At 41.7% G+C, this 19,930-nt stretch overlaps 1 protein-coding gene across 1 annotated transcript in view; it reads right to left on the bottom strand.

The window, feature by feature from the left end:
- CACNG4 (calcium voltage-gated channel auxiliary subunit gamma 4) overlaps positions 1-19,930 on the bottom strand; it is a 145,518-nt gene that overhangs the window by 124,567 nt on the left and 1,021 nt on the right. The gene's annotated exons all lie outside the window — the stretch shown is intronic.

Below are 19,930 nucleotides of genomic sequence, written 5' to 3'. Positions count from 1 at the left end.
CCTTTTAAAATCTCTCCCTCCTGGGGACCAGTCCTATTTGAATACACTTACCATAGTCCTACTCATTTGCACTGTGTGTCCCTCTTATCCCCCTTCCTAGAATAAAAGCTTTATGAGGGTGAGACCTCAGTCTTCACTTTAAAAAAATCCTTTTCTGTTTCCCAGGTCTAGTCCTAGAACTGTGCATACAGGAGGTGCATAAACTGTAGAATACTCTGTCACATCATTGGCAGACCATTGGACAGTCAAGGGATCTGAGTTTAAATCCCATCTCAGACTGATTTTATATCTTGAATAAGTTTCTTAACTTCTCAGAGCCTGTTTCCCTACCTATAAAATGGAGTGACTACATATATCACACAGTCATTATGAAAAAAGTGCTTGGCACACGTTAAGACACTATAGAGTGACAAGCTTTATTATTGGTCTACCATTCAGTTACTGCCTTTCTTCTCTTTGATCCCTACACTGCTTTGTAGCTTCTCTGGGTGCCCACATAGCATTAGCCAATGGCAGATTGTAATGATCATTGTTACTTATTGAGCCAGCAAATGGGTGTAGATAATACATTGTATAGTGGGCTTCATTGCTCCAGGGTCAATACACCTTCAGGCTAGATCCTATTTCACATCCTAATTGAGATCTGTCAAGGTTTCTAATAATGTTTCACTAGCAGCCATTTGGAAATTTTGCCTTTGGGAATTGAATGAAGCAGCTTAATGCTCTTAACAGGACTGAATGTTGAACTGGGCAATCCCTCAAAGACTGGGGAGGCCTTTAAACCAAAAGGAAGGCTGCACTGACCTTGGTGACTCTTCTCTTGGACTTGGTGTGATAAATGATTGCTTTAGTAAAATTCTTCCCCATTCTGGAAGGCAGCAAATGCAGGGTAAGCTTTGGATATCACTGGGTACACTTTTGTCCTCCCTGAGTTCAGGGGGTTAAAGATGCTGTCCACAGAGGTTGAGGATTCTTGGAGATTTTTGACAACTGAATTTTCTCAGTTGCCACATAGGGACATCAGTGTGGGAATTTTTTCCATCTCTTGACACAGACTTATCCTCAGCTGGGGGAAATGGCAGGATAGATTGAACCAGTTAATCAACAGGAATTTATTGAATTTATTATTTATTTGATGGTTAATACTATGGAAGGGATCAGGCAATCAGTGTTATGAATGTAAGATCTAGATTTGAATTATAATAATAGCTAGCATTTATAAGGCACATTTAAGTTTTAAGTGTTTTTATATATGTTATCTCATTTAGCTCTCACAACAAGTCTGTGAAATAGAATCTATTATTATCCCCATTTTACAGATGAGGAAGCTGAGAATTAGAAGAGGGTAAGTGACTTGTTTAGCACCACACAGCTAATAAGTGTCTTAAGTAAGATTTGACCTCAGATATTCCTTGCTCCCCAACTGGCACAGTGAATAGAGTGCCCAGTAGGGAGTCAGGAAGACCTGAGTTCAAATACAGACTCAGGCACTTGATGATGCTGGGCAAGTCACTTAACCCTGTTTGCCTCAGTTTCCTCTTCTATAATATGGTCTGGAGGAGGAACTGACAAACTGATGGGGTGCTTGGGATCTATGTTTATAATATCAGTCTGTAACATCAGTTTGTAAAACCAGTCTGTAAAATCAAATCCCTCCCTCCTCCCCCACCAGCCTCAGAGCACTAACTCTGCCCCTACCCCCCTGCCAGCACTCTGCCCAGCAACATCTCATGAACTGCTTATCTCTGCTTGGAACAATAATAAGCTACACCTATGAATCCTTCACTAAACCATCTATAAACATTTTAGCTTAGGCAAATGTTATTTCTCCTTAGCATAATGGCCAGCTGCATCTATGAATCCTTCAATGCACTATCTGTAGGTTAATTCCTTAGCCAATTATACATATACTGAGTATCCATTAGCCTAGGTTCCCAACATCCATCTTGTCAAACATGACACTGATGGGCGGCAGACTAGGCACTTCTCAGTCAGCCCTAACTGCTAGCTGACTTAGTGACTTTTCAAGCCTAAAACCACACCTACAGGTAGCCCCTCCTTGGCCTATTTCCCAGTGAATTATGAGTACTATGCCTTCGAAGTTGATAATAAAAGTGCATGTTCCTTTAAGCACTGACCACTCCTTAACTCCTCCCTAATCCCACCCTTACTCACCTAGTTAGCACCTGATTTACTGTCATGACTCCTTAAAAACTATACCTGTGACTTCTTTAAGTTTGCAGGTTCCCTAAGAACCCCTGCCCACTGTAAAGCATAACAATAAACTTTTACAATCCTGACGCCAAAGATTGCTTGGGCCTAGTGAATTCCTTCCAGACTGACCACACAAGGACCCTGGTTATTGATGGGAGTCCCTGTATAACCTATTGCCCCCCTCATCAAAATCACTCCAATATCTTTGCAAAGAAAACTCCAAATGGGATCACAGAGTTAGACACAACCAAAAACTACTAAACAATAGTCCTTGCTCCAAAGTAAGTCATGTGCTTTTCTTGGCTCCTTATCATTAAAATAAAGGAGTGAAACCAAATGATCACAAAGGGTCTTTCTACTTCCCAGGTTTCTATTTTCTTTCTTTCTTTTTTTTTTTTTTAAAGCAATTGGGGTTAAGTAACTTGCTCAGGGTTATGAGGCCAGTTCTTTCTGGGTGTGGTGCTAAGTATCTCAGCCTGATCCCCAGGTCATCCCGACAATGGAGCCAGTGCTCCCACTCTCTGAACCACCTGGCCGCCCCTCCAGGTTTCTATTTTCAAAGATCTTACAATTCAATTGAAGAGAGGTAAACATGAGACAGAACAGTCTGAATAAATATAGAAGGTGTATGAGTGCAGTTTTAACCTTTAATAGTTTCAAACTGCACCTTTTATAAATCCCTGGATTGGATGACACGAGTCTATTAAACATAGGACTTCAGAGGTAGAAACAGGGGAGTGGGGATGGTCTTGAAGTTTGAGCTGGACCTTGGAAGATAGGCAGAAGTTGAGTAGATGAAGAGAAAGGCATATCACTAACGGTATGATGGAAATCAATGCAATCAGAGGTGTTTGATTCAAATGACGCTTATGTCAAACAGAAAATGGAATATATTTGTGGAGTTACCAGATTCATGCCAGACTTCAGTCCCTATGTATTTTATTTTAACCAGAAAGGAAGGAAGAAAGGAAGGAGGGAAAGGAAGGAGGGAGGGAGAAAGGAAGGAGGGAAAGGAAGGAGGGAGGGAGAAAGGAAGGAGGGAAAGGAAGGAGGGAAAGGAAGGAAGGCAAGAAGTATAGAGTAGTGGAAAGAGTGCTACTGGACTTGGAGACACAATTCATCATCACTTTGGGGGCCTAATTTTCCTCATCCATAAAGTAAAGAGACTAGACCTCAAATGATCTCTAAGGTTCCTTCTTTCTCTAAATCCTAAGATCCTATGTTCAGTTCTTTCTGAATAGGACTTCTCTACCAGTTAATGTTTGGTTGGAGCAACAGCTACTCAGGGAAGCAATTCAATCTCAAAGAAAGGGGGCTACTCTGAGGGTCATAGGCTCATAGATTTAGATCTAGAGTAGCCTTAGAGCCCATCAGTTGAAAGGGGCCTGAGAGCAGAGTTGGTATAACATTCCCATTTTATATATGAGGAAACTGAGGCCCAGAGAGATTAAGTAATTTGTTCAAGGTTACTCATCCAGTAAATGAGTGAAGGTTTAAACCCAGATCCCTTTTTTCCAAAAGGGAGGTGCCAGGGAGTTTATACCATAGCTATCCCTAGAGGGTGAGAATGTCTCTTTTTTCAGTGAGAGCTGAAAAAAAAATCTTCTCTTTTCCAAAGGAGTTACCTGATATCATTAAACTTTTCTCTTTTCTTTTTTCCTTTCCTTTCCTTTCCTTTCCTTTCCTCTCCTCTCCTCTTCTCCTCTCTCCTCCCTTCCCCTTCCTTCCCCTCCCCTCCCTCCCTCCCTTCCTTCCTTCATCTACAATGAGCTTCAAGTCCTTAATCTAAGGCAGGGGTTTGTAACTTTTTTTGTGTCATGCATTCCTTTTGTAGTCTGATGTAGCCTATGATCACCTCCTCATAAAAATATTCTTTAATGCATAAAAGAAAATAAATAAGATGGAAAAGGAAAGCAGTTATATTGAAATGCAGTTATCTTTTTTTTTTAACACCAGTTTACAGATCTCTCTGTGTAACACAAGCCCTGAGGCTTAGACAGAGCACTTCTTTCTTGAACAAGGGGCACTGAAAGGTTAAAAATCTTGCTTATGGTCACACAACAAGAAAATATCAGAGGCAGGTCTTGAGCCCATACCTTCCTGATTCCATGACCAAGAGCAGGCTATCTCTTAGATGACATTCAAATGACTTTTTAGTTTGTAAAGCACTTCAATGTGCATTGGTTTATTTGGCCCACAAAATAGCCCTTTGAAGTGAAGTGCCCACCAGAAATTGTACACCAAAGCCCCCTCCCAGTTGCAACATGCTAGAAGGGGACCCCTACCAGGGTCTCTGGAAACCACCTAATAGGCCATAATAGTGAGGGAACGTTTCACCTGTGTTGCTAGAAAACATGCCCCAGATACAGGTCTGTTTATGTTTGTATCCAGGGCTTTGCTAGGTAATCAAGGCTTCACTAGAAATGGCATTAATGGCATTACACCCCCCCTTGGAACCGCATTTTGTTGATTAGCAACATCTAACTCTATATAATTGTATCTTACAGAAGACTCAATGCTGTCTTCCCTATTGGGGAGGCAGTCACTGGCCGGTTAATAAACACTCCTATCAAATTATAATTAGTTTCGCTGTCTTGTTTTCTTGGTTGTCCATGGTTGTCCATTACATTGGAGGTTCCACCGAGACAGCCTTTGGCTTTGTATTGACAGCTGGACTAGGCTCCCTGGAGGGCCGGGAAGGCAATTCACCCCAGGGGTGTGTGGCCACTGAGATGATGTTTCTAGGCCTGGGATCCAATTGCTTCCCTGAGCGGACTGGAAACCTGAGTCCTATCCAAATTCTTTCAATTCGATCCAAGAGTGTTCTTTTAGGTGAGTACTCATGAAGCGTAAAAGTACCTATGGGGTGATCACTGAGATGACGTTCCTTGGCCCCAGGTAGAGTAGGAGGCTAAGCTGGACTCAGCGTTACAGCCCCTACTGGCCTCCAAGGTCAGGATGCTGATGGAGTGGCTTTTCTTTATGTATTAACTTTACTTGTCTACTTTAATTACCTGCTTTTTTTTAGGTTTATGTATTCTGTGTGTTTGTTACTAGATGTCACTGTAACCTTAACTTTTGTCTTTACCTGCTTTTTAAAATTAATTGTTGCTGTAGCTTTAACCCTTTCTTTATGTGTTCTGTGTGTCTGTCACTAGGCGTTGCTGAATTTTTGTCTCGCTCTATAACCTTAATTAATAACGTGTTTCCCTGATAATAAGACACTGTCTTATTATATTTTTTGGACAGAAAAACACCAGAGGGCTTATTTTCAGGGGAGGGCTTATTTTAATGAACATTGACAGCAATTTTAATAAACAGGTAAATGTGAACAAAAAAATGTACCTTTATTCAATAAGCAAATCACTGGGGAAGAACAGGATGATGCGCTCACTGCTGCAGCTCTGATTGGATGCAGCTGGGAGCGCGGCGTGTGTTTCAAGGGGGGGCGGTGCATACAGAGGGTACCGTAATATAGCGTGTAGCGCAGGGGATCACCTTCACTACAGTAGCAATCTCAATAGGGCTTATTTTCGGGGGAGGACTTATTTTAGAGGAATCTTACACAGTAAGGGGAGGGCTTATTTTCGGGATAGGTCTTATTATCGGGGAAAACGGTATACAGCTGGCCCAGAGCCTGGGAAAGCAATTCGATTCTAGGGGGCGGCCGCCGAGAGATGTTCCTCGGCTCCAGGCTTGTATTGCTTTCTTGAGAGGACCGGGAACCTGAGTCCTTCTCAGCCTGAGTCTCAGCCTGGGGAGCCATTGCCATAGATCAAAAGCTCAGTCTCCTGCCAGTTTCCCATTCCCTGACTTAATCACCCTGTCAGGGTTCTTCCCCCTCCACCCCGGGATCTGTCCAGCCTACCTGGGACAACTTCCAACAGTTGCTCCGAGCTTGGTTGCTCCACCCAGCATCCCCAAAGGGAGGGAATGAACCTTCAAAATCCAAAAATCTCAGTGCAAGGGGCCACCAGAGAGACAAAAACACTGCCGGAGGGTATTCTGTGTGTTGTGTTGTTTTGTGTATATCCTGTCTCTGGGATACCAGCAGGTAGAAAACAGGAAACCTTCTTCCTTTTGCCTGGCTGGGTTTTTTGTATATTCTGTCTGTATGTGTAAAGAAATTTCTAAATCTGCCACCTTGTAAGCCAAATGCACCCAAGTGGTAAGAAATGCTGTACCTGAGCTAGAAAGATATTAATAATCTCTTAAAGAAAGGCTGCTGGCAGAAAACCACCTCTCCTTCTACTCCTTGAACTCCAGCCAAAGTTCTTGACAAATGGACAAAGAGAGAGAATGGGAAATTTCTCCCCTAAAATCTATCTAAGGGAAAAGGGGTCAATTCAATGATCAAAGAGAAGTAGGTTTTCAAGCTGCACAATGAAATAGGACTAACACTTAATCCTTTCCTGGGTCACAGAAAGAGAACTGTGCAACATCATTGGGAATATAGATCCAGGTAATTGAATTCATTCTGGTTACTATTTGGCACTACAAAAACTGAAGTTTAAGGTCACCAGCTTGGTTATTCAATTGTTTTTATTTCAAAGTTCAAAATTAAGACCATGTTACTGGTAAACAGTTGTATTATCTGTTATATGAGAAGCAGTTTCTCTTAAAGTCTTGAAGTAGGTCTGAAATTTTAAAGGAATGAACACCTAAGAAAAGGTTATTTGCGCAAAAGGTCAAAAAGAAATTCGCTAAGATTCTCTTCCCTGTGGTCCCAGTTCTTCTTAGCTAGGGCTATGGACCCCTCCCCTGTCATCAAGCTCTGATGGAGCTGAGGAGACAGTAAGAGGTTTGAACCATTAAGATTTTTTTCTCCCTGTTGTCCTGGCTATAACTGAGCTAGGGCTGCAGTGAAGTTAATTTGAGTTAACTTCCTCCAAAAGGAAAAATGGGGGAAGGTACAGTAGCTACATCGGAGCTACATGGGTTGGTCATCTGCCTACCTGAAAGGTTAAATCCCTGAAATAGAATATTTTTTTCTGAATGGCATGGGAACAGTTAGACAAGGGAAAAGAAGCTTGTGAAACAAAGGTACAAACACAAGTTAATCATTATCCCATATACTAAGCCTGGGATACATCTGAGCTACTAAAGTGTGTGTTACATCTGAGCTATTCAGCCTAAAATTATATTCTTTCCACAGCCTAAATAGTTTAGTAAAAGGGTACTTGATCTAGCTCCCATCAGCAAGTTTTAGGTACCCTGAAGTCCACCTCTCTAAGTAAGCAGAGCCTGAAGTTTTTACTTCAAGTTCCCCAAACCCTCTCCTCAATGCTCCAGGCAAATCAACCACCCCATAAACAAGGTCTGCTACAGCTGAGCATTCATAGAGGTTTATTTGATAGAGTATAAGCTGATAATGTGCTTTGAGTGTGATGAGTTTGGAAAAATGGAGTGTTTCCCCCTGAAATATAGATTTCACTCTGTACCATGAAGCCCCAACTTCAGTACCATCTAAGAGATCTCTCCCTTGCTGCAAATAATCACTTTGCTTATTCCAGTGCCAAGGAATTAAAGAAGGTTGCTAAGGACTCCTGGAAAACAATGGAGCAGGGAGAAAACACTCCAGAATATAGAGCAAAAAGGAAAAAAAAACCAGAGAGGTATAGCTAAGAGAAAGATGAAAGAGAGAAAATCAGAAAAGTGAGAAAAAAGCTTGTCAGTGAGAAACAGTGTGTTCTGAACCCTGCACTGACTGGTTGTGTGACCTAGAATAACTCATTTAACCCTGAGTCTCAATTCATCTGTAAAGTGGGGAGATGAGAAAAAGAGAGGAGAAAATGAGGTCAGAAGTCAACTAGCCTCTTCACTTGGTAAGATCAATCATTCTTATATGCAATTTGGAAATGCAATTAATGTCATCTTCTATGTAATTTGAAAAGGCAATTAATGTAATGTCATCTCACAGTTTATATTATTGTTGTATTTCTACACTGTATATTGTAAAACCTGAGTGAGGAGAAAATTGTGTAAGATTAGGTAATGTTACTTTAAATATGTATATCTGCTATTTAGAAAAACTTGTAAAACTGTTAACTAAGCTATTTTGGGCTAATGTTTTAATGTTAAAACCTAAAATTGTTTATTGATTACTGTATGAAAATGTGTTTGACTAGTTCTGCCCATTCAGAGCAATCTCTCCTGCTTACAATTCATATTATTTTCCTTATGTTGTAAAACTGTTAAATCCTCTAGAAATTATTTCCAGGCAAGGTCATTCAGCCTGAGAAAGGAAGTTTTAAATGAACCTAACTTGCTAAGAAGTTGCAAAGATCAGAAAGGATTTTTATAAATTGGCGTTTATACTTTAGAAGGATGGTAAAAGGAATTTCTTACATTATAAGATCTGATACATTTTTATTGTTTATCACAGCCCCATGAGAGTAGAAATAATTATAACTGGCTCTAAACTGTAATTGGTAAAGCTTGTTGTTTAAAAAAGCTTGTTGTATTGTTAAAAAAGCACTTGGGACCATAACTAAATTTTATTTTGAGTCTGAATTTGGGTATAGTTGTCTGCATTAAATCAGTGTCTGAGAGAAAATGCCACTAGCTACTCAGAGGAACGTGATCCTGTACTGTCAACACGTGGAAGTCTATATTTGGTAAAGGCTGAAGGGACAATCTTAGCCTCTGTCTGGGATGGGATCCTTCCTGGCTCAGTTTACCCATGAGGTTCCTTTGAAAAGGAATGTTTCCCACCTATTCCTGAGTCTAGCTATGAGGTGGAACAGATTCTGCATGAGATGGAATATCTGTAACTGTACCTGAATTTACACAGAGCCAAGGATGTTTTCTCCTGGCATATTTGGAATGTCACATGTCCCTGCCTTTTTCCTTCTATAACAGGTTTCTATGTTCAGAGCAAGTAATCAATAAAAGATGTGAGTTTTTTTATGTTAGCTTATTGGAAAATCTAATATTATTTTTCATCTAGATTTAGAATATGTACAGAAAATTTATGCAATCTGCTTAAGATCATTTAAAAGTTTTCAATTAACTTCCTTCACAAAGGTTTAGTGATCATTGAAACTGTTTTGAAGAAGGAAAATACTTTTAGAAGAAATTTTAAAAATCTCTAGTGTGATTCTAAGAGACCCACTAAAACCTCCATTTGCAAGACATGTTTCTTGCTAAATTGATGTAACAAATTGTAAAGCAGAAAATAACTTGCTTTTTAAATCTGAATTTGTAGTTATTCCATCATCTAAACAAGTGTTAATATTTGTAACTGAATGCATATGTGTAAAATTCATTCCCCTTTTTGAAATTCTGTTCAGCACCCCACTTTCTATTGTATTTTGGGTGACAAATGCTGTTGTGTATGAGTGTTATGATTTACTTCTCAAGTCCCTCCAAGCTCTCTGAAACATCCAGGACGCAGTTCAAGCAGTGTACCAGACCACTCTGCTGTTAAGGTGACTGGAAGAAAAGCCTGGATCCACCCCTTGCATGTCAAGGTGACGGCTCCTCCCGACCCATGAGACCTGTGGGTAACAGAGCCAGCTGGTGACTTACAACTGAAGATTAAGAGACTGTCCTGACGTTCCTGTTTCTGGCATTCCTGCCTTTGGCTGGTTCCAACTCCTATGTGCCCACCTTATGCTCTTGAACTTTTACTAAGACAATTGATGGGACTCTAATTTCAAAAATGTGACTCATGGCCAGCCCACCCTTTACTTTGATCACTGTGCCCCAGATTCATGTTGTTTCCCTATACAGGCATGTATTCTGCGGGGACCGATGGTGCTGCTTGTGGAGCAGAAAAGCAGCCTTTGGTCAACGCAGTCATATGTCTGCCCTGAGGATGGGTCTCCTGATTGTGGGGGGACGTGGAAATATCACTCTGTGAATTGGAATTGTGTATTAGGTCTCCGGTGGCAGCCATGACCACCACATTTCGTTTCATTGTAATACCCTTAAGTCATGTAACCCAGTTGTCATCAGGGTTTAGCAATGGACCAAACAGGATTGGAAAACTGGAAAACTTGGGGAATCAGGTTTTATGTCACAGGAAGGGTCCCCGGGGCCTTGTTCCTCAACACACCTCCTGGTGGCAATCGAATCCCGGATGGTCCCCCTGTTTCACCCATTACCATCACCCCTGCAGACTTGGGCAGTTGACTGCTTGTATTCAGGAACACCCTTTTGCTGGCAGCCTCCATTTAAGTCCCTATACTACTTGGCCTTGGTAGGTTGGCAGGATTGGCAGCAGTGGGTACCACAGCCCTAGTGCAAGAGAACAGTCCCCTGGACTCAGTTGAGTCCAAGTTTCAACTATGAACAAGAAAAGGGGGGAGTGAAGTGTCCACCAGAAATTGTACACCAAAGCCCCCTCCCAGTTGCAACATGCTAGAAGGGGACCCCTACCAGGGTCTCTGGAAACCACCTTAATATTGCCATAATAGTGAGGGAACTTTTCACCTGTGTTGCTAGAAAACATGCCCCAGATACAGGTCTGTTTATGTTTGTATCCAGGGCTTTGCTAGGTAATCAAGGCTTCACTAGAAATGGCATTAATGGCATTACACCCCCCCCTTGGAACCACATTTTGTTGGTTAGCAACACCTAACTCTATATAAGTATATCTTACAGAAGACTCAATGCTGTCTTCCCTATTGGGGAGGCAGTCACCGGCCAGTTAATAAACACTCCTATCAAATTATAATTGGTTTCACTGTCTTGCTTTCTCAGTTGTCCATTACAGAAGTTGGTACCATAGATATAATTATCCCCATTTTACAGAATAGAAAACTCAATCTCAAAGAGGTCTAATATAACATTTCCATTTACAGATGAGGAAACTGAGGTCCAGAGAGGTTAAATATACTATATCACAGTTGTATGTCCAAGGAGGCATCTGAGGTAGGATTAGAACCCAGGATTTCTCAACTTTAGGCATTGCACTATATCTACAATGCCTCTCAGGTAGTACAGTTATTGGCAGAGTCAGGATATGAACCCAGGTCCTCTGACTTTTAGTCCAATACTCATTTACTATAGTTCACTGTAGAAGGTGTGATGAGTCTAGTGATTTAATTCTTTTAAACAGGAGTAAGATCATGCTGAAAGGATCTTAATTACTGAACGTTAAAGACCAATTGGGCAATAAGTGACTCAGTGGATAGAGTACTGGCTCTGAAATCAGGAAGATTCATCTTCATGAGTTCAAACCTGGCCTCAGAAATGTAATAATTGTGTGACCCTAGATAAGTCACTTAACTCTGCCTCAGTTTCCTCATCTGTAAAGTAGCTAGAGAAGGAAATGGCAAACCACCAGTATCTTTGTCCAAAAAAAAAACCCAAATGGTGTCATGGGGGGTCAAAAATAGTCATATTTATAAAATAGTCAGTAACAACAAAAGACCAACTTGTCCAACTCCCTAATTGTACAGAGGAGAAAACTCTCACTTGCTTGGCACCTCTACACCACATCAGTTATCTTATGTTTCCAATATTTCAAAAGTATTCCTTAACCTCAATCCAAGGAAAGTTTTGCAAAAGGCTTGCTTTAAAGAGAGGTCCACTTTTCTCCATAGTTTTCAGAAGCCTCTGGTATGGTGTCCTTTCTCAAAGCAGACTCTGTGCTCGGGCCTTCACCCAGCCTGGCCCAAGACAAAATTAGAATGTGTTATCGGAAGTGTAGAATCTAAAAGGACACAGGTCCTTACTATATTACTTACAGGTTTTACTATATTGTAAAGTGGTAAGAGAACATCTAGAATATTTTATCCATTTCTGTATGCTACATTTTAAGAACTAGTTAGAGAATACACTAGAAAAATAAGAAGATAACCTTCACTCCCTTTGTTGCTGGGTTACAGCCCTCCTCCCTAGCCCCAAAATTTAAGGAGCAGTGATTTCAAAGGCTATCCCATACCGGAGCAAGCGTTTCTTAGCATAGATTTCTTACTACTTTCCTGCCTGAGAGAGTGACCCAGGGGCCTAGAAATCATGTTATATGGAAAAATAATTGAAGGAATTAGAGATGTTTTGCCTGAAGAAGGAGATTTAAAAGCAGGACATGATTCTGGTCTCCAAGTATATGAAGTTTTTAAAAAGCGAGGTTAGATTTATTCTGGAGTTCCAGTAGCAGATAGAGGACCAATAAATGGATAAAGGGAGGAAGATTTCAAATACACCACGTAGGGCTTTCTAGCATTTGGAAGTGTGCAATAAAAGAAAGGCTGCTTCATGGGAGAGTGGGGTCCCCATCATTGGAAGTATTCAGTCAGAAGCTAAATGATATGTTTTGGCCTGATTGACCACTTTTATTAACTTGGGACTTCAATTAACCCCAACGTTAAGGTTTAGGTTGTCCTATCCATGAGACATACTATAAAGGAAATTTTTGCATCCAATTGAGGTTGTATTAAATTCTCTCTTCCTCCTCAGAGATTCCATGATTCTTTTTCGTTGTACCCAGCATGCCATTGACCCAGAGTCAGTAGCATTTTGTAAACATGCATTGACTTTATTTGATGTATGAGTTGGCAAGACATCATCCTTACCTTCTCTTTCAAGCTTTTTATATTTCAAGATGCTATATTGTTTGCCAGGGCTGTCCCCATGTTTATAAAAGAAGCTCAAAAGAGATGACATATGAAAGTATTTTGCAGGCCTTAAAGCGCTATATAAATGCTCTCTATTAAATGATTGATCTTGGCAGAGGAACAGAGGCAGCCTCTTTCCACACCAGTATTTCTCTAGAACAATTACTTTAGAAATAAACAGTTGGCTATATTGCCTTAGTGTTGGGAATCCAGAGCTGAGACTGTTGCTGAACCTGCATTGCTAACACCTGGCTGAAAGGGAGTGGGAGGGCTTGTGAATTCATTATTGACCAATCATGGTATAATTTTTTTTTCTCTTCTGCCCTTGCTTTCAACCTATTGCTTTCTTTGTGGGGCTCAGATGACACCGAGTGGAGTCTCCATCTCCCTGGCTATTGCTTCATGCTTACATTTGGTCAGTGGAGGGAGTGTTGAGTCTGGAGTCAGGAATATTTTTCCTGACTTCAAATCTGACCTCAGACACTTACCAATTGTGTGACCCTCAGCAAATCACTTAACCCTGTTTAAATTTTCTCATCTGTAAAGTGAGCTGGAGTAGGAAATAACAAAACACTCCAGTATCTTTGCCAGGAAAACCCCAAGTGGGATCACAAAGAGTCATACACAACTGAAAATGACTGAACAAAAACAACAAAATCTGCCATTTATTAGGTGTATGGTTTTTGTCCTGTCATTTTAGTTTTCTTTTTAGTGATTTATGTAATCCAATTAAATGATTTAATTAAATCTGAATATTTGAAGTCCACACTTACTTCTAGAGTGACTTTTTTTTAGGTCATTTTACCTCTTCAGGTTTAAGTTTTCTGATTTGCAAAATGAAGGGGTTTGACAAGGTAACATTTAAGATTCCTTTTAATCCTAAATCTATCATCTGATGATCCTAAATGTTTGTTTTGGGCACTGTCCTCCACTGATGCTCAACATAGGGATGCTCTATTAGGTCCCTATATGCTCTATCCACTGTACCACCTAGCTGCCCATAAGTGGCATAGCCTAGATTCAAACACCCAGATCTCTTTCATGTACCTAATATACATTGGGTGCTGTGCTAAGAACTAATGGCAGGTTGTAAAGGACTTGAGCTTTTCTTCCAGTAATGAATTTTATGTCTATTATTTAAGGACTAACTTGGCTAAATTCAGAGGTTTAACCCAAGAGGATTGTGTGCAAAGTGAATTTGGGCGGGGGGTATAACTCATGAAGACCATCTACAAAAGCATGGATGTATTATTTGTATGGTTAGGGAGGATCTCACACTGCTTAGATTATGGATACTTGAGGTATTGAAATTATGTACCTGGCCTTAAATACCTCTAATATCTTTTCCTTGTATGGCTGTTGATAATTGTCACTTAAATATTAATTAAACATCTTTTTCTCAATATCCTTCATTCCTCACTCCCTGTATCCCAACAGTTGCCAAATCTCGTCATTTCTGCCCCCACACCACCTCTCCCATTTGACCACTTCTATCTACTCCCACAGTTGTCATCTTAGTTCAGACCCTCATCACTCCTCACATAGATTATTGCAACTGCTTGATAGTTGGTCTCCCAGATTCAAGTCTCTTCCCATTCCACTTCATGGTATACCTGGCTGCCAATGGAGTTTTTCTTAAATGAAGAGCTGACCATGGCAGGCTCCTATTCAATCAACTCCAGAGACTTCCTATTGCTTCTGGGATAAACTCCTTCACTTAGATTTTAAAGCCCTTTGCAACCTGCCCACAACATATCTTTCTAGTCTTGTTGGACATTACTCCCCAACCCACAATCTACCCAAGCTAGCCTTCTCTTTATTCCTTGCACAGAATACTTCATCCTTTTGCATTGGCTGTCCCAGTTTTTCTGGAATGCACTCTTCTCTGCCTCTACTTTATAGAGTTTCTTTCTTCCGCTAAGATGCAACTTTTTCTGCATAAAACCTTTCCTGATCCCCTTGACTGCTGGAGACTTCTCACCTAAACAATCTTGTTTTTAGCTACATTGTAGAATTTATTCATTTATATCTATGCTGTATATATTTTTGTATGTGCTTACTGTTTTCTTAAATAGCATGCAAGCTCATTGTAAGGATTATTTATTTCTCTGTATTTATATCATCGGTACCTAGAACAGTGCCTGGCACATAGTAGGTACTCAATGAATAGTTGATAATGATGATCTGCCCATCACTATGCTAGGTTTCAAGCCAAAGAATGTGAGGCATGATTCCTTGGAGAAATAGGTTAATCTGAAGTGGGGGGTGGGCATAGTACAAAGACAATTCAGGGAATCTTAGCTGACAGGGTCTGAGTATATCTATGGAACTGGGATAAACCCATGTATTCCTCTGGGCTATGACTGGTCCATCACGAGGAAATTTTATACCCTTACAGTTTAGCAACCATCCTCACCTAAACCCATGGGGGAGAAATGAGGACCATCAATGAACAGAAACTATTGGGAAAGTTATCCTGAAGGATATGATTCTCTCTTTCCCCACCCTACACACCACCTTTGATCTAAATCCATTCCTTAATGGTGCTGCTTATTGTAATTATTCTGAAATATAACCCTGACAGATTGTCCAGAGCCTTAAATATATTTAATGGCAGATTCTCTTTGAGGGTGGCTGGATCTACTGGTGGAAAATAACCCAGGAATATAGTTTACTATCGATAAGCTGCCCCAAAATCCTTAAGAACGACAAAGTGATAGGGTTAGGTGTTCCATTTGCTGCCTCATGCAATATTTCTGAATCAGAAATATGCCTTTTTAATGATAATAATAAGAATTGGCTTGGATTTAATGCCTTAGATCCATTATCTTTGAAATAGGTTACCACACACCATGTTAAATATGAGAGAAAAAGCTTGTGGGCTTTCCCTTCTCTTTCCCCTTCCCTCAATACTCTGATTTGTTTTTATTCATGGCACCATCAACGTCCTAGGCAGACGAAAGCCTCTTGTAGACTGTTGGCTCATCTACTTCTTAGATGTGTCTTTATGAGATAAGGATGATTTAGCTGCTGGGAACTAACAGAAATTATCAGCCCAGTTATCATAGGGAAGATGCAGAATTCTTTTTTTTTTTTTTAAGCAATCAGGGTTAAGTAACTTGCTCAAGGTTACACGGCTAGTTATTTCTGGGTGTGGTGCTGAGTATCTGAGCCCGGATTTGATCCAGGTCATCCCGACACTGGATCAGGTGCTGTTACTCTCTGAGCCACCTGGCTGCCCCTAAGCAATTGGGGTTAAGTAACTTGCTCAAGGTTACATGGCCAGGTGTTTCTGGGTGGGTGCTAAGTGTCTGAGCCCGGGATTTGATCTCCAGGTCTTCTCAACACTGGAGCCTTGCCGCCCCTAGATGGAGAATTCTAAAATGAACTTTCAAAGATGGCTAACCTGCATGGACATCAGATTGTCAAATGTTTCCTTCTCCCAGAGTGTGATTCTTGGGACCTAAGACATGTGACTCTGGCAGAGAAATAGCATAGACTGCTTAGCTAGGCTAAGGCCCAGAAAAGCACTGTATTATTCTCTTTTTCTGAGTTTATTTTGTCATCTTGCTAACCTCAACTTAAAACTGTCCCAATGAATATCAAGCATAAAAAAACTCCCAAACTGCCTGCAAAATACAAGAACATATCAATCCTAATCATGAAGAGGAATAAATAAAGGCATGAGCCATGACATTCTGGAAGAGTCAATTGGGCTTCTTTTCAGTCTATGGAAGTCATTTTCAATTTTTATTTTTGTGGGGCTCTCTTCCCCCACAGTCTCTGCTACTGTAAAAATAATCCATGTTATACTCCCAAATGAGATAATATTTGTAAAGGGCTTGGCACAGTGCCTGGTACATACGAGGTGTTTCCTAAATGCTTATTCTCTTTCTTTCACTAACTAGAAGGTGAGCTATGAAACTCAGATATTGTCATAAGAATTCCAGTAGATTTAACTTATCTCAAGAATGTCAGTTCTTATCATTTTTCTTATCAGCAGTGGGAACCATATGTTAGGGTTCAACTGTATGTTACCATTTGACACACATGGTACAATGAAAAGAAAGCGAAACCACTAGTTACAGGACCTAGAATGCAATAAGCAACTACTATTTAGCAGGTATTGCACTAAGTGCTTTACAAATATGACCTTATTCGGTCCTCACAACAATGCTGTGAGTTAGGCATTGTTATTATTATCTCCAATTTTCAAATGAGGAAAACAGAGGCAAAAAGAGGAAATGTGACTTGCCCAAGGTCACATAGCTACTAATTGTCTGAAGTTAGATTTGAACTCAGAAAGATGAGTCTTCCTGGTTCCAAACCCAGAATTCCAACCACTGTGCTACCTAGATGTTAATGATCTATGGTCAAACTATGACCTGACTTTGAATTTTATTACTGACCTGGGGCAAGTGATCTCTTAATTACTTAATCTCTCTGGGCCTTAGCTTCTTTTTCTGTATAATGATGGGGTTGGTCCTTTCCAGTTCCACATCTGAGATAGTATGTAACCTTCTGTTTGTGGTGGAGGAAGTACAGCTTTAGGGATTTGTTTTTGCCATGAAGTATTTAAAAAGTATGAGGATAATGGGGATATTTCATGTGTTTACATCTCAGGTGCTCGTGGCAGGTAGTGACGTGGGTGTCTTTTCTGGATTAGAAGAGTAGGTGTTCAAGAGCTGAGCAATTTCATAAAAGAAATGGTATTTTTCAAAAGAGAGGAAGGAGGGGGAGAAGCTCCTGATCCTACCTGCTTTGTTGTTTATCCAAGTCTTTGAGGGACTATTGATTTCATGCTTAGTATATTACCTGAAGTCTCCATTTAGCCCTGGCATTAAGCTGAGTTACCAAGTGCATTCTTTTTTTTTGCCTTTTGGAGGGCAATTGGGGTTAAGTAACTTGCCCAAGGTTACCCGGCTGTTTTTTTTGTGTGGGTGTTAAGTGTCTGAGGTTGCTAGCACTCCACCAAGTACATTCTTAATATGTAAGGTGTGGGGGAGGGGAGAAAGGGAGGGAGGAGGAATGGAAAAAGAAGTAGGTGGAGAAGAGTAGGAGATGACAGGATTAGAGATGAGAAAATAATTTCAGTCAAAGAATTCAGAAGAAGCTGGAACTGACATCTCTAGCTCATGCTTAAAGAAGAAAACAGTATCTAGTGCCTTGAACACTCCTGTTGTGTAGGTTTATGAGAGATTTAAGAGTTGGGAAGAACCTTAGAGGTCATCTAGTTCAATTTTCTCATTGTTTGGCAGAGGAAACTGAGGCAGCCCAGGGAAGTTGTTACTTACCAGAGGTCATAGAAGTCTAAGTAGCAGAGCCTGAGATTCAAAGTCAGGCCAGATGCTGACCCTAAATCCATTGTTCTTACCACTGGGCTAGGCTGCTTTAATAAAATGTTTGTTGAAAACAGAAATAACTTTGCAATGTCAGTCTTCTCTTCATTGGATTTTCCAAACTAGATTGCCTGATAGTAGATCCCTAGATTGAAAATTGAACAGGACCTTACAGAGATCATCTAGTTCTATTCTAATTCCCTCATTGTACAGAGGTAGAAAGAATAAGGGACAGAGACAGACACACAGATAGCAGAGACACAGAGTGGGGAGGGGAATGGAGAGAGACATAGAGAGAGACAGAGACAGACAGACAGAGGACAGAGAGAAACAAAGAGACAGAGACACAGAGAGGGACAGAGAGAGACAAAGAGACAGACACAGATACATAGAGAGAGAGATGGAGAGAGAGGTAGAGAGGCAGGGAGACCTGCACACATACATAGAGAAGGACAGAGACAGAGAGACAGAGACAGAGAGCAGCTGGCCCAAGGTCACACAGTTGCCTCTCCAATAAGACTCCTTTTTCTGTTTTCCCCACCTTTTCATCAGTCCACAACTCTAAAAGACTGAATGGTTTGATTAAATTGCTGGGAGAATTTCAGGTTAGGTAGAGAGAAGAACTTCCTAAGTAATCTCATGGATTGTGAAACAGCCTAGAGAGGCTATCTAAATTTTCTCTAGAGATTATTTAAAACCCTTCTAGCTGGGACAATGAAGCCACAGCCCTTTGTGGAGGGAGCCAGCTTCACTCTGTTTGTTTTCCTAGAATGTCCTGTCTTATGTTGTTTGGAAACAGCCACCTGTTTCTTTCAAGTTGCTATAACTGAGTTGGTCCAGAGACTGCGTGGTAGTGAAGGCCAGCTAGCACACTGGAGGGACCAGGGGAGCGAGGCTGGGATTCTTCCCCGCCTACTTCACCCTCTCCCACTTTATTCAGCTGTTTGCCACCCGTGCCCCAGACTCAGTCTCAGTCCCGGGGAGATAGATGGGCATTCGTTTTGACTTCTGGAGAACCCCTGTCCCAAGCAGAGGACTACACACACTCCTATTCCTGCTTTTCAGGGTTTAGGGACACTGCTACTCGCTCAGATTCGGCCCGCCTGGCACGGCCTGCTCTTTGATACCACCGGCAGGAGTTGACGTGGCCACCACCACCATCTCCGTCACCGTCACCCAGCGTCCCTGGGTCCGGCCACGAGGCTAAGGGGCGGGAGCGCTTGCTTTGCCGGCTCGGGGTTCTGGCGGTGCCTCACACTCCTGCCTCCAGGGCCCCGCCTTCCCCTGAGAAGTGGGGAAGGACTCCAGCAGACGGACGGCTCGGTGGTTAGTACCTGGTCCGCACCCCTTCCAGCCCCGGAGGAGACCAGAGTCTCCGCCGCCTGTGCCGCTGCCACCACAGCTCCTAGCTGCCCGCCTGGCTGCACTCTGGAGCGCCCCAGGGAGCAGCTGGAGCAGAGAATGACCGGAGGCCCCAAGCCTCCCTAGCCCCCCCACCCCGCCCCCCGTCCTCGTCCCCATCCGCCCCTCCTGACGATTGCCCGTTCCCATAGCAGTTGCACAGACACTGGTTGCCAAGCAACCTTCTCCCCTTCCCCTATCCCCCCTCCCTCCTTCTCTTCTCCTTCCCTTTCTTCTTCCTCCTCTCCTCCCCTTTTTCCTCCCTCTCTTCTTCTTCCTTCCACCCCACCCCTTCTTCTCGCCTTCACCCCGACCCCTTCACTCGGAACCACCAGACTTAGCCAAGTCGGGAGCCCTCTGGCTGGTGTGTGTGTGTGTGTGTGTGTGTGTGTGTGTGTGTGTGTGTGTGTG

Source organism: Petaurus breviceps, unplaced genomic scaffold, assembly GCF_028583685.1.
Source record: "Petaurus breviceps papuanus isolate PSGF00001 unplaced genomic scaffold, PetGlider_PUasm1.0 90925, whole genome shotgun sequence".
Lineage (NCBI taxonomy): Eukaryota > Metazoa > Chordata > Mammalia > Diprotodontia > Petauridae > Petaurus > Petaurus breviceps.
This window is presented reverse-complemented; position numbering and strand designations above follow the sequence as displayed.